The sequence below is a fragment of the Puma concolor genome, chromosome C1 (assembly GCF_028749965.1).
Source record: "Puma concolor isolate L17-30 chromosome C1, mPumCon1.1.hap2, whole genome shotgun sequence".
NCBI classification, from domain to species: domain Eukaryota; kingdom Metazoa; phylum Chordata; class Mammalia; order Carnivora; family Felidae; genus Puma; species Puma concolor.
In genome coordinates, this window is record NC_141674.1 from 69,653,998 (window position 1) to 69,669,976 (window position 15,979).

Sequence of the window (15,979 nt, forward strand, 5' to 3'; positions counted from 1 at the left end):
GCAGAAAAAGTAAAGTCTTTCCAACCATCAGATTCTAAAGTTAACGTGAAGATTACTCAGAATGCACATTTATAAAACAGGTGTTTGAATTGCTTTGCCTGAAGTATTCTATTCCTAGCATAATCTTTTAAAGAACACAGATATTCCTACTGTAAAATTGTTTTTTCTATTAACCATATTAAAAGAATTCCCCCAAACAGGTTTTCTTGATGATAGAGACCATGTCTTATAATGTTATATATTCTGCACAGAATATAGTAGGAGGTCAATGATAATTTGCTAGTCTATCTAAAATAAATATATCTTTGAGTATTACTTACCCACAACTCTGATTATCCTCTTAAAGATCACTGTGTAAAATGTTAGGCTTTGAGATCATATTTCAGAAGTTACAACCAGAAATAGAATTTTCCCTCCCAGAGGGAGGTTTATAAAAGATCACAAGAAAGAGTGCTTTTTACTACTTTATTACTATGGAATATTTATATTTTCCTCTCAAAATGTACTTATTCACCCCCATAAAAATTTTCCATTTTGTCAGCCTACGTGTACATGTACTTTCATTTATCCTGTCTACTCCTATTGTGGCTGTGTTGATATATACAGATATATATGTTTCCCTGGCTTTACCCCACTAAATACAAAGGCTTTAAATATAGGTTGCAAAGGCCTAATGGATTTTAAGAAATTTGTCGAAAACATTTTTAAGGAATATTATGTTGAAGGTTTGAATAATTACCTGGTTAATAATTTTGAAGAATAATTAATATTTAAGATTTATATTCTTGGGGTGCCTGGGTGGCTCAGCTGGTTAAGTGTCAGATTCTTGATTTCAGCTCAGGTCATGATCTCACGGTTCCTGGGATCGAACACCACGTTGGGCTCTGTGCTGACAGTGCAGAGCCTGCTTAGAATTCTGTCTCTCCCTCTCTCTGTGTCTCTGCCCCTCTCACATGCTTGCTCTTTCTCTGTCTCAAAACAAATAAATACTAAAAAAAGATTTATATTCTTATGAGAAAACAATCATCTCCAGCTATTTACCAGATAAGGTTTTGTTTATTTTCTTAATAACAACAATAAAACAACCTTATTCTCTTTTTCTCTCTATTGGCTCTCTCAGGAGCATAAAATATACTGTGTCTTCTCACAACTTAAAAAAATGAACATAATTTTCATCCTTCTTACCCTTCAAATTACCACATTTTTTTCCTTTTTTTGGCAAAATTCCAAGGAAAATGTCTATGTTGGTTCTTCCCTTTGGCATTTCCTCTCTTCCCTCTCTTCTTGACTTCATTCCATTTACACTTTGGACTCCAACACTGCAAAAAAAAACCTGTTCACGTGAAGGTCAATGATGATTTCCATAATGTGCAATCCAATAGTTATTTTGGAAGTAGGTGACCTCTGTATCCTGACACACTTTCTTCACTTGGCTTTAGGGCACCATGCTTTCTAGGTTTCTTCCCAACTCTCTAGCTGCTGCTTCTATGTCTCTGTTCAGATTCCTCCTCCCCATATCCCTAAGTTATGAAATCTTTGTCTTTGGATTGCTTCTCTTTTCCATCAGCACTTACATTTTTACTGAACTCATCAAGTGTCAGGGGTTTACATTCTGTCTCTATACTCAAGACTCTCAAGTGTTTAACTGCAGCCCTACTTCTGTCATCCATTCAGTGACCCACTTGACATTTTCTCATGTCTACTTGGCATCTCACATTTAACATGTACAAAGCTGAAATCTCAGCTTCACACCATGCACCTCCTCCTTTAGCAGACTTTGCCATCCCAGTTAATAGTATCTCTATTCTAGTAGCTTAGGCCAAATCCCATGAATTAATTGTTCACTTTCCTCATGGGCTCATATCCCACATTCAAAACTTGAGCAAAATCTACTGAAGGACATTCAGAAATACCCAGAGTCCAGCTTCCCTTCCATCTCCACTGTTATCATCCTGATCCAGCCCACCATGATCATCTTGCTTAGATTTCTGTGATAGCTTGTTTACCTGAATTCCTGCTTGCACTCTTACCTCTTGTTTCAGATTGCCTTCCTTCTCAGGAACAGATCTTGAAAGAAGATTGGAGTACAAATAGTCCGTTTGGGAGATGATACCAGGAAACACCCACAGAGGAGTGCAGAAATGAAAAATAATTTTTTAAAAATGTTTATTATTAAGCAAGTTACCACGGTGGGTACCTAGGGTTCGATCCTTCTGGTGAACACTGTGAGACATATAACCTGTCCCATTGGATATTCTGGGGAACAGGGACCACTTTAGCTTTCTTCAGTCCCACATGGACTTGGTGGGCTGTGAGGGTCAAAGGAAATTCTGAAGCAGAGTCAGAGGTGAAATCAGCTGCATAATTTGCAGGGTCAAGTGCAAAATGAAAATGTGAGGCTCCTTGTTTAAAAATGGTTAAGAGTTTTGGGGCGCCTGGGTGGCGCAGTCGGTTAGGCGTCCGACTTCAGCCAGGTCACGATCTCGCGGTCCGTGAGTTCGAGCCCCGCGTCGGGCTCTGGGCTGATGGCTCAGAGCCTGGAGCCTGTTTCCGATTCTGTGTCTCCCTCTCTCTCTGCCCCTCCCCCGTTCATGCTCTGTCTCTCTCTGTCCCAAAAATAAATAAAAACGTTAAAAAAAAATTAAAAAAAAAAAAAAAAAGGAAAAAAAAAATGGTTAAGAGTTTCAAGAAGAGAACAGCAGAGCATTAAATCAGGGCCCTGCAGAGCACCACACCCTGTGCAATTGCACAGGTTGCACACCCAAGAAGTCACAGACCCTGCAGTGCGATGTGTTAGGATAGGGTGTATGGGAATGATGAGTGCCCAGGTGGTGTGAGTGGGGTACTGTCAGAGTCTGCTACCCACCCATCCAAAAGTACTTAAATGTCAACTATAATTATGAATTTTGCTTTCAACTGAATGCCTAAAAATTGAATTGCAAAGTAAAAGCATATGAACGCATCTGTGCCTCTTGACATCAACTGCCAAAATCTTCCGGGAAGATTACATAATATTCTTTTTTTATTTTTAATGTTTATTTATTTTTGAGAGAGAGAGAGAGTGTGAGCTGGGGAGGGGCAGAGAGAGAGGGAGACGCAGAATCAGAAGCAGGCTTCAGGCTCTGAGCCGTCAGCCCAGAGCCCGACGCAGGGCTCGAACTCAAAGCTGTGAGATCATGACCTGAGCTGAAGTCACTCAACTGACTGAGCCACTCAGATGCCCCCACAATATTCCTAATAGTAGTTCTGTTTGCTGTAACCTTCCTAAATTTAGGTATTATTTTTCTTTATTTAGATAAATGTGATGATGTCAAAAATGGTATTTCAGTTTTTTCCCGTTGTGCATTATTTTTATTTAAAATGATTATATATAACTATTTTATTTAAAATGATTATTTATGTATACATACATACATTTTTTTCTTTTGGTAAATTCTATTTTTCCATTTCTTCATGTGTCAGTGCTCTTCCCGGTATTTTCAGTGTAGTAGGAGGTCTGGCCATAGCCTGCTATAAGAAACTATTAAAATGCTCATATTTTCTTTAATCTGTTTGTGTGATGTATTGTATTAATGTATTTCCCTAAAACTAAATGCATTTTTTCATTCTTAATTTTTTCCTTACATGTTTAAAGTGGATACTATTTAATTTATAATCCAAATCTTTCATTAATGGTTTTGGCAGTTAAAGCATTTTTATTTTGAGATAGCTAAGATTTTTCTTGTTTGGTGGAAGGTTATTTTGGCAAGGATCAACTTTAAGTGTTTTTTTGATTTTTTGTTTTTTGTTTTTTGTTTTTACTCTTATTTGATGTTCTGGAATAGATGGTAGGATATGGGAAATCCTTATTTCTTAGAACTCTGAAACTGTCTGAGCCAGGAACTCTTTTGTAGATATTTCTTTGGTAATGTTTTTAGCTTTCTTTTTCAGTAGTCTGCTTTTCTTGAATAAACATTTTTTTCCCTAGAAACATTCCACAGCTTTTATCAAAGTGGCTTATTCTCATCTTTTCTACATAGTTTGTAATTCTTTTTTTTTAAATATTTTTTTAGAGAGAGAGAAAGAGCATGGGGCGGGGAGAAGGGGAAAAGGGAGAGAGAGAGAGAGAGAGAGAGAGAGAGAGAGAATCTTAAGCAGGCTCCACACTCAGTGTGGAGCCCGATGCAGGGCTCGATCCCACAAATCTGGGATCGTGACCTGAGCTGAAATCAAGATTCAGACACCCAACTGGCTGAGCCACCCAGGCACCCCTGTGATTTTATTTTTAACCAATGTTTTTACTCAAACATGATTAGAAAAGATTTTCAATTCTCTTTTATTTACTTACACATTTGTTTTAGTTTACTGACAGTTATAAAATGTACTCAGTCCATTTCTTATAAAATTCTCCTCCTTGCCAAGTCTATGACCCATAATTACAATTGGTCATGGCCCCTTGAAATGAAGGTATAGTCTCGACAATCCTTAAAGCTGAAAATGTGATTGATCACAGTGCTTATCAAAGCACTTTTTAATGTAAAATTCCACTTTTTCCAACATTAATCATTTTCTTAGGTTAATTTTTTTGCATAAAATTAACCCTATCTTGTTTGCTGTCATGTTAACCATAAATCTGCTGATTATTATTTGTAAACAGAGGCTGTACATGTATGTGGGCTTGGGCTTTTGGAAGAATTTATACCCAAAGAGACAATACATTGGATATTTTCCCCATCACTGTATCATTCAAATATAGAGGCAGAGAAATAAAGAAAAAAGATCAGAAATTAAAATTATCTGTAATTATCTTCAGTTTGTCTGTAATATCTATGTTCAGAGTGCAGAAATAGAATGCCAGGTGTCATTTAATGTGAAAGGCAACATCGTGGAGTTTTAAAAAATCCTACGAGAACTCAACTTTGAAAGAGATTCCTTCACAATGCCCAAAAACAAAAAGTGAAATAGAACAGAGTGTATTAATGAGAAATATCTTTATCCTTTTAGTGGGTTGATTCAGTCTCCTAGAGATGTTGGAAAGTTGACAGGCTTGACAAAGTGTTTTTCTTTTTATCTTAAATCATCCCATTTAGGGGGCGCCTGGGTGGCGCAGTCGGTTAAGCGTCCGACTTCAGCCAGGTCACGATCTCGTGGTCTGTGAGTTCGAGCCCCGCGTCAGGCTCTGGGCTGATGGCTCAGAACCTGGAGCCTGTTTCCGATTCTGTGTCTCCCTCTCTCTCTGCCCCTCCCCTGTTCATGCTCTGTCTCTCTCTGTCCCAAAAATAAATAAACGTTGAAAAAAAAATTAATTTAAATCATCCCATTTAGGAAATAGATCTCATTAATTAAATAGAACAACAATAACAAAAGCAAAATAGTAAATGAAAAAAAAAGCTCTTGTTTTAGGTTGTTTGGGACAATCAGCTATTTTCAGTGACTGATTATGTAGTAACAGCTACTACCTAGACCAGTGATGAAACAGTGAATACCCAAATTTAGAACATTCATGCTGTAGCTCAGTGATGAGACAGTACCTGTCCAACATAATTTTCATATCCATGTACCCAGACAGGGATTTGCTTTTTTTAGTTTTTATGCTATAGAACAATGGTGAACTGTTATAAAAAGCTCCTACTGCTGCTTCTGAGGTAGCTGTGTTGTAGTTTAAAAAAAAAAAAAGAGCGTTAGAACTAAAAGGCAGGTTTGAGATTGAGTTCTGACACTACTAAGAGTTTGACATTGAGAAAGTCTTTTAACCTTTGAATTTCTATTATGTTATTTGTGATATGAGTAACTGCCAGAAAGAGAAACTAAAATTTAATGAAAACCTCTTCTTTTCTAGGCACAATACCAGGAGTTCTTCAGACACTGATTTATGTAATCTTCACGGTAATCTGAGTGCTACATGTGATTATTCCAACTTCATTGATTTAAAAATTAATATTTCCAGAAGTTAATAACCAACCCAAGGTCATATAACTATGAGTAATTTAGAGCCAAACTGTAATCTGATCCTGAAACCTCACTCTTTTCTCTAAAAAGTATAATAAATATGTACTGTTTTATTATAATTATTTTAGCAATTAAAATATTTTGCATGGGGGTTCAAAATGCACTAATCTTTCTTCAAATTCTATTCTTTAATAAGAAAATATGTAACATAGATAGTTAAAAATCTCTAAGGAAAGACACTAAATAAATCTCCAATGTTGGCTATATTGTTACTTCATAACATTTATATACCTCGAAAATTATAGTAATAGTAGTCAAAGGGTAAGTTTATTGACTGTAAATGGTTTACATCTAGTCTCTAAGGTATTTCCTCGACTGTAGAGTTTCCACTGCCCTGTAATGTTATATTCAAGGTACATATACATTCACCATAGAACTTGGAGACTTGGAATTTAAATGCTATTGTGTTTGGAGGCTACTTTCTCTATTGTCTTACATAGATTGTAGGAGATCTGAGAGTGTCAAGTAACTTGCAGTTCTTTCAAGATGATGATCTTAAAAATTTCAAATTAAAATAAAAACACCTGTGAACTTCCTTTTCTAGGAGCAATAGAGTAAGTGATACTACATTTGCCATTCCTCTGTAAATAGCTAGAAAAAAATGAAGAGATATATGGAAAAAAGAATGATAATTTATAAATATGTTGCCAAACAGAAAGATGACTTTTTTCTTTTTAACAGATAATTGACTTTTGAAAGCAAAGATACCAATACATTGAAGTGTTCATAACAAATCTAGAAAAAAATGTGTAACAAATAACCTACAGAGTATAGAAACAGATTGTGAGATTCATATATATATACATATATATGTATATATATATGAAATGGTTTAATATAGTTTGAGAGAAGTCTATAAAAGATAAAGGTACATATTATAAAGTGAAGAATCACACAAAATTTGTTAAAAAGATAAAGTAAGATAAAGATAAGGTAAAAAAGTTCTAATAGAATATGAATATATGCTCAAAGAAACCAAAGAAGTCAAGAATAAAGTAATAAAATGAAAAATAATAACAGATAAGTCACATAGAAAACAAATATGAAAAAGAAAGACTTGCAACCAAGTGCATTGACAATTTCATTGAATGTACACACTCTACACACATGAAGTGAAAGCCAGTGGTTTTCAAATTGAGTAAAAATTAATCCTGACCTGAATGCTTTTACAAGAAATTACTCTAAATATGAAGATAGATAAAAGGAAAGGAAGGAAAACTTATATACCATATAAACATGATTCATAAAAAGTTGGAATGACTATTCTAATATCAAACAAAATTTATTTCAATAAAAATATATAAAAAAGTAAATTTTAGAGATTCAAAAAGCTACCTTTCATGATAAGAAAGTGGTAAATTCATCAAGAAGACAAAACAATTCTAAATGTGTATGCAGCTAATAATAGCATTTCAAAATAATAAGGCAAAACCTTACAGAACAAAAATGAAATAGACCCATATACAGTATAAGATTGCAACAATATCTTTCAGTAATTTATAGAATATTAAGCTAAAAATATATTGAAATGCTGTAGGAATATAGTAGCCTTGAATAACACCATCAATCATGTTGACTAAATTGAAATTTACACAGCAGTATAACCAACTTCTTTCTAGGTATGTCTGCTGAGGCAAGGGAAACAAAAGCAAAAATGAACTATTTGCTCTGTTGGTGAGAATGCAAACTGGTGCAACCACTCTGGAAAACAGTATGAAGTTCCTCAAAAAGTTAAAAATAGAACTACCCTACAATCCAGCAATTGCACTACTAGGTATCTGCCCAAAGAATACAAAAATACTCAAAGGGATACATGCACCCCGATATTTATAGCAACATTATCAACAATAGCTAAATTATGGTAAAGTTCAAATGTCCATAGATTGATGAATGGATAAAGAAGATGTGGTGTATATATGTATATAATAATAATGTTGATAATATATAATATATACATGTATAATAATAATAATATACAATACAATGCATACTATACAATAGTATTATATATACATATATATACTATATATATATATATACACACACACATACATACACAACATTACTCAGCCATCTAAAAGAATGAAACTTGCCATTTGCAATGACTTGGATAGAGCTAGAGAGTATTATGTTTAGTGAAATCAGTCAGGGAAAGACAAATACCATATGATTTCACTTATATGTGGAAAATAGGAAATGAAACAAACGAGTAAAGGGAAAAAAAGAGAGAGGCAAACCAAGAAACAGACTCTTGACTATAGAGAACAAGGTGGTGGTTAGCAGAGGAGAGGTAGGTGGGTGAGTGGGTGAAATAGATGATGGGGATTAAGGAGTGCACTTGTGATGAGCACAGGGTGATATATGGAAGTGTTGAATCACTATATAGTACAACTGAAACTAATGTTACACTTTATGTTAAGTAACTGGAATTCAAATTAAAACTTAAAAAAAAAAAAGGGAATATCATGAATGAACTTATGCTAATAAATTTTGTGGCTTAGAAGAAATGGGTAATTAAAAAAATAAATCATCAAAACAAATAAAAGAAATGGAAAATAAGAATAGCTTTACATCTATTAAAGATATTGTATTTATAATCAAAATCTTTCACATGAAAGAGATCCCAGGCCCAGATAGTGTCACTGATATCATTCTGCCAACCACTTAAGGAAAAAACAATAACAACCTTCAATAAACTTATCAGAAAATAGACAGGAAACACTCCATAACCCACTTTATGAAGCTAGCATTATCCAAATATCAAAATCAAAAAGAGACATTTTGGGGTGCGTGGGTGGCTCAGTCGGTTGAGTGTCCTATTTCAGCTTAAGTCATGATCTCATGGTTCATGGGTTTGAGCCCTGCATTGGGCTCTGTGATAACAGCTTGGAGTCTGGAGTCTACCTCGGATTCTGTCTCCCTCTCTCTCTGCCTCTCCCCTGCTCGTGCTCTGTCTTTCTCAAAATTAAATAAACATTAAAATTTTTTTTAAAAAGGAGACATTTTGAAAGAAGAAAAATAAGGAGAGCAGGAGGAGAATAAAAGAAAACCAACCCGTATCTTTATAGAATCAAGATGAAAAAATCCCTAGCAAATGTTATCAAATTAAATTCAGCAATATGCAAAAAAGATAATAAATTATGACCAAGAGAGATTTATCCTAGAAGTTCAAGGTTCGTTCAACATTCAGAAAGCAATTGATGTAATTTAGTACCACAGACTTAAGAAAATCTGTAGGATCATCTCAATAGAAGCAGGAAAGCATTTGACAAAATTCAATACCCATTCCCAGTAAAACTCTCAGGAAACCGGGAATAGAAGTAAATATTTTTAACTTGATAAAAAGTATTTACAAATTAACTTGTACATAACATCTTAAGGGAGTGTTAACATGGGGAAATTTAAGAAATATGTATATAAAATAGTCATAGCGTGACCTACTGCCCCTCTCAGGGATTGCTTCATCGGTGCCCTCAGCCTGGAACATTCCCCTACATGGAAGTTTAGTGATGAGCTGTCAGCCCCAAAGTTGTTTCCCTATTAAGAGAAAATTTCCCCCTGTTTTGGATATGCAGTGAACTTCCTTGTATTGCTTACATGCGTGCATTATATGGTACCTGGCCATCCTCACCAGTGCATCTGTCCCCCACAGGAAGGGGACAGGGTCTTTGCCTGCAGCACAAAAGGGATGTGTGCAGCCCATTGCCCTATATCTGCTATCAGGAGGAACCCACTGGCCATGGGAGACTGGAACACACAACAGATGCTGACCTTTCTGTGTCTACATTGTACTTTCTCTGCAAAAAGCATTGTCGCTACCATTGCTTGTGTGTTGAGTCTTCCTCAGCAACACTGACCCTGTAGAAGATGTAAGGAGCAAGTATGTGGGCTCCTAGTTCTGATGGTTGGCATTGTGGTACTCTTTGCTATCCTTCACATGGTAGAGATCCTAACTTTGGATTGGTAACTGGATCTTTATGCTCTACAAAACGGGGAAGACCCACTCGTGGGGAAACAACGCTTTCCTAAAAACAGGAACAAGCCAAAAATGCCAACTCTCACCATTTCTATTCAACACTGTACTGGATTGTCTTACCCGGTACAATAAGGCAGGGAAAAGACATAAAAGCAAGTTTGTATTTTCACAGAGAACATGAATGGGCATATAGAAAATCCTAAGGACCGTTCACACAAAACTATTAGAACTAATAAGTGAATTTTGAAAGTTTACGGCATCAAAATCAATAAACGCGTATCAATTACATTTATATATGTACTTTCAGCAAATCACTGTGAAATCAAATTGGAAAACATTGTTTAAAATAACATCAAAACTCTGAGATAATTTAGTGATAAGTTTAACAAAATGTATGACCTGTGCACTGAAAACTACAAAAGAGAAATTAAAGAAGGCCTAACTGCCCATGAAAAAGAGAATTCAATGTCGTTCAAATGTCAGTTCCCCCCAAATTGAGCTACACATGCCACTGTATCCAAAACAAAACTCCAGCAGACAACATTGTAGACTTTTGATAAGCTACTTCTAGAATTTATATGGAAATGTAAAGGACTTAGAAAAAGTGAAACTACTTTAAAAAAGGAACAGTGTTTACACTTAATACTACGTATAAAGCAGAATCATCATGGCAACCTTTTACTGACATAGTATCGAGGAATAGATCAATGAAACAGAAGAGATAGTTTAGAAATTGGCCAATACGTATATGGTCAATTTGTTTCTAGCAGAAGTTCTAAGGTAATTCAATGGGAGAAAAAACATCTTTGCAACAATGGCTGCAGGAAAACTGGAAAAAGAAAATCAACCTCAATCTTTACTTCACACTAAATACAAAATTGATTCAAAATGAATCATAGACGTTACTGGAAATGCCAAAACTATCAATCCTCTGGAAGAGAACATGTAACAACATCTTTATAAATATGAAATTGGAGGGGCGCCTGGGTGGCGCAGTCGGTTAAGCGTCCGACTTCAGCCAGGTCACGATCTCGCGGTCCGTGAGTTCGAGCCCCGCGTCAGGCTCTGGGCTGATGGCTCAGAGCCTGGAGCCTGTTTCCGATTCTGTGTCTCCCTCTCTCTCTACCCCTCCCCCGTTCATGCTCTGTCTCTCTCTGTCCCAAAAATAAATAAACGTTGAAAAAAAAATTAAAAAAAAAATATGAAATTGGAAAATATTCTTAGGACATAGAGGCATTAAATATAAAAGAAAAAAGGTAAATTGAGTTTCATAAAAATTAAAAACGTTGCTCTTCAAAAGATATAATTAAAAAACATGAAAGATCAAGCCACAGACTGGGAGGAAATATTCACAGTATGCATTTTATACCACTCAATAATAAGAAAAAGTCAGCCCAATTAAAAATAGGCAAAAGATTTGTACAGACACATAAAAAAGGCAGAAATATAAATGACCAATAAGCATATTAAAGGTATTCACACATCATTAGTCATTAGAGAAATTCAAATTAGTTCTACAATGTTAAATGATTGACCCACTAGAATGGCTAAAATTAAAAATGTCCTAGCAATTCCACTCCAAGGGAAGTATCCAAGATAAATTATAACATATGACCATAAAATCTTTTCATAGTAGCTTTATCACCATAGCCAAAAACTAAAAAAAGTCTATATAGTAATGGGTGAATTTGTACATCTCTTAATTTAGGGCAGTGAAACTATTCTGTATGATACAGTAATGGTGGATACATGCCATTATAAATTTGTTAAAACCCATACAATGTACAACATAAAGAGTGAAACCTAATATAGATTATGGGCTTTAGTTAATAATAATTTATCAACCAATATTTGTTCATCAATTGAAACAAGTATACCACACTAATACTCGGTGCTAACAATGGGGGAAAGCAAGTTTGAGGGGAGTGTGAGAAAGGCATGGGTAGCAAGGAATAAAACATTATGCTGAATGAAAAACGCCAGATATAAAAGCATACATAATGTATTATTCTATGTATATGACATTTAAAACAGGCAAAACTAAATTACAGTGGCCGAAATCAGATTACTGGCTGAATATGGCTAGCCGACTCTGTGTGTGTGTGTGTGTGTGTGTGTGTGTGTGTGTGTGTGTGTGCGTGCACGTGCACGCGTGTGGTTTGCCAGTAAAAAAACAAAAATTCTTTTAGAATGATAGAAATGTTTTATATCTTGATGCAGCAGGGTTTACAGGAGTGTATACATGCAAAATTCACCAACCTGCATATTAAAATGAGTACATTTTTAAATGTAAATTACACCAATAACAATGATTTACAAAATAAGTGAACAAACCATCCAATAAACAAAAAACAAATAGACAAAAAGTCATTTACGTCCACGAAAACCAGACTGAGCTACTAATTCACAGGCTGTCATCTCGGGCTTATTTCATCTAAATGTTCTGTAAAATTCTGAATCAATAGACTGTAAGGAAATACCATCACAGATATAGATACTCCAAAGGAAAAAATGCTTCACATTGGTCACAAGGCATTCTTGATGTGAGTAGACAAATTATTATTACAAATTTAACCCTAGGTAAAAACAAATTAAAGAGCAAATTACATGGGTGTTATGTTAGAGATGTCAGTGCAATCATTCAATTATTTATTTAATATTTATTAACCACTTATTCTGTGCCCAAGCACAGACATTCATATTCACAATAAAGAGGGTGAGAAGTGAGTAAACAGACTGCTATAATGCAATGCAGTAAAGATAAATAATCCTTCCTCATGAATGAGGAAGAGCAAGTATGGAAAATACGCAGCCATCTGACATCTGAATTTCGAGTCTATGCCAAATACTGCTCTCAGAAACTTAGCTTTCTGGGGATAGAAATACCAGATTATCAAAATATTACAAATTAAGAAAGTGTTGTGCTAAGTGCAATATGTGTTTTTTTTAAATCATTCGAAATCTCAAGCTACTTAAATTGTCTAAATAAACTATTCAGGTGATTATCTGCATTAGTTGCAATACTCATGGTCTTATTTTAAGATTTTAAAGCTTTACTGAATGATCATTGGATAAGTAAAACATTTCTATGAAGCTTGCCAAAAAACTTATGTATGAGACCTCTTGTCAGAATTTCTGCTAACTACATTTATAACTCTATCACCATGGCTATCATGGCGGTCACATATTGTGTCAGTGTCTTAACTGCTTGGGAAATCTCTTCCTCCTTTCTTGTTATTAAGGTCTTGAAAAGTGTTGAAGTTTCCACTTTCAGTATTTTCCCTCTATTCACTGAAGAATTTCTTTTCTTTTTTCTTTTCTTTTCTTTTCTTTCTTTTCTTTTCTTTTCTTTTCTGTACTCTCCTTTCCTTTTCTTTTCTTTTCTTTTCTTTTTTTTTTTTTTTTTAGAATTTCTAAGCTAGGCAGTTCCTGTCTCCTGGCACATGTACCAATTGAGTCTTCCCACTATATTTGGCATATTTGAACGATCCTAAAGGTGAGGGGTGTGTGTGTGTGTGTGTGTGTGTGTGTGCATGTGTGTGCGCGTGTGCAAGCATTGTCCCCACACAGCATGTCATTTCGATACAACAGAATTTACTTTGAACCATAGTGATCCCGCTGAAAGCTCCATCATGAGGGGCTCGCTGGATTAACAGAGAACTAAACCTGCATTTTAAATGCTGATGCTAATTTGCAGTTGACCTCCCTTTCATCAGATTTCTTCCACATGTCATCCTCAGGAAGAGTATATATACATAATCAAATTATACTACAGGTTATAGAAACATGAAATTGCAAGAATTTTTCAGGCCTCTTGTTTAATATAAATCCCCAATAATATCCCTTACTGGTAGGTATAACATTTCAAGTTTTGTGGCTGAGAAACCAGGTGTGCATTTCAAAAGACTCATGACAGAATTTATAAGAAAGACCCTTAGGTATGGAAAAGAAACCACTTCTTAGGCATTAGCTAAAATCCAAAATTTAAAAAAAAAGTACTGTCATTTTGAATGATGGGATCATTTATGATAACATTCCCCTTGAGGTCATTCAGAAGCCACAAATCATATAAGTTGTATAGCTTTCTAGTAAACTCCTCATGTTATAAGTGAAATTTAGGAGGTGAAAAATGATAGCGGTTGCCAGGTGGGAATGTGGAAGGTGAATTGTTCTCATCTTGCCTTTCCTTGCTAAAAGGCAATGGAACCTGGTTTTGTGTGATGGCTAAGGTCTCCTCTGGTCTTACATGGCAAACATTTTGTGTCCATGGTTCCATCTGTGTGTCCTATGTGTTTATAAAAGGCCTGAGTCTTTTAAATAGTTCTAAAAGGAAATAATCTAAGCATTCGCCTTCATGACTATTGGTTTTTATAAGGACACTAGCTATCTTAACTTATCCCTATGTTTCCATCTTACCTTTGCGTTACCTCCAGATACTTCATTATGCTGTTTTTTAAAAAACAAGAGATATTATACTATAATCCAATTCAATTATCGAATTCAGGAAACTAACATCATCACATTACTGTACTATATCTAATCTATAGTTTCTATTCGCATTTTGTGAATAACATCAATGTTGTCCTTTATAGCAAAGTGATTTCTTCTAATTCACTATCAGATCTAGGGGACCATGTTTCATTTAATTGTCGTGTCTCATCTGAACCACTTCCGCAACACTTTGTTGTTTCATGATTTTGACATTTTTGAAGTGTACAGATACAATTTTTTTAAGAATGCTGCTCAGTTTGACTTTGTTGTTTCTTCATGATTAGATCCAGGATATGCATTTTTGTCAGAAATACAACAGAAATGATGTGTAGGCATATGGCCATCCAGTTATCCCATTATTAGTGACGTTAATTTTGGTCACTTGGTTAAAATGGTGTTTATTGGGTTTTCCCCACTATTAAGTTACTACTTTTTCCTTTGTAATTAATCTATAACTTGTAGGAAGATATTTTGAGGTTATGTAAGTTTCTCATTATTCATCAAACTTTCACCCACTAATTTTACCATCTGTGTATAGTTTTTTGTTTTTTGTTTTTTTTTTTTTTTGCTTGGAACAGTTATTACTATGGTGGTTGACAATTAGTAATAATTTAATTCCATTATTTCCACTTATTTTATTACATGGCATTTTACTCTAAAGAAAACTGTCCTTCTCTCTCCCCTATTAACTATTAAAATCAGTTTGGTCCTATGGATCCCCATTTTCTTCTAATAGACATAGCACATTACAACCATTATTTATTTTGATGCTTAAAATGACCCAGGTTTGGTCATTGGGAATCCCTTCAGGTTACCTCCTGTGATCCTTCTGACAGAGCCCTATCATTCTTTAAGGAATCGATTACTTTCTGGCACACCAAGATATTTCAGGTTTATCTTAAATATCCTAGCCCCAGATACGGAATAAGTATTTCCCCAAGGAGTTTGGCTTCCTTTTAGCAAATGTTAGTATTTAAAAGCCAAGATTGAGGCTTGAGGTGTCAGCTGAACTTTAAATGATCTTTTACCAATCCTATGTGGGCTCATACGACAGATGATAATTCTGAGTCACTGATCAAGTCTATGCCCACTTACCTATTCTTCCCTATGTGCCTTCCCTAAGGAGTGTATTGTGGTAAAGCCTGAGAGCAGGAAAGGGAATCTGAGAGGGATCAGTCGTGAGGCTTTGTCCTCCTCTGAGGACATAATGTAGAACAAAGACATCCATAAGAGGCACTACAAGCTTCTACCTATAGAAGACAGAGTACACAACTAGAGGGTTGGGAGAAATCCACTGGAGGCCATCATGCTGTCACCTACAAATGACTGGTTGAGCAAGAGAACTGGAAAAAACCCTTCTATGATGCTCTAAATTTTCTAAGGCAGGGGCAGGGCAAGAAATCTACAGGAAATACCACCTACACATTTTGGGTCTTCACAGGGTCTGATACCTGCCACCAAATACAGAGACAGGCCAGCAGAGCAAACTGCAAAGTGGCGGAAAACCTGGGGCGGGACTGAGGA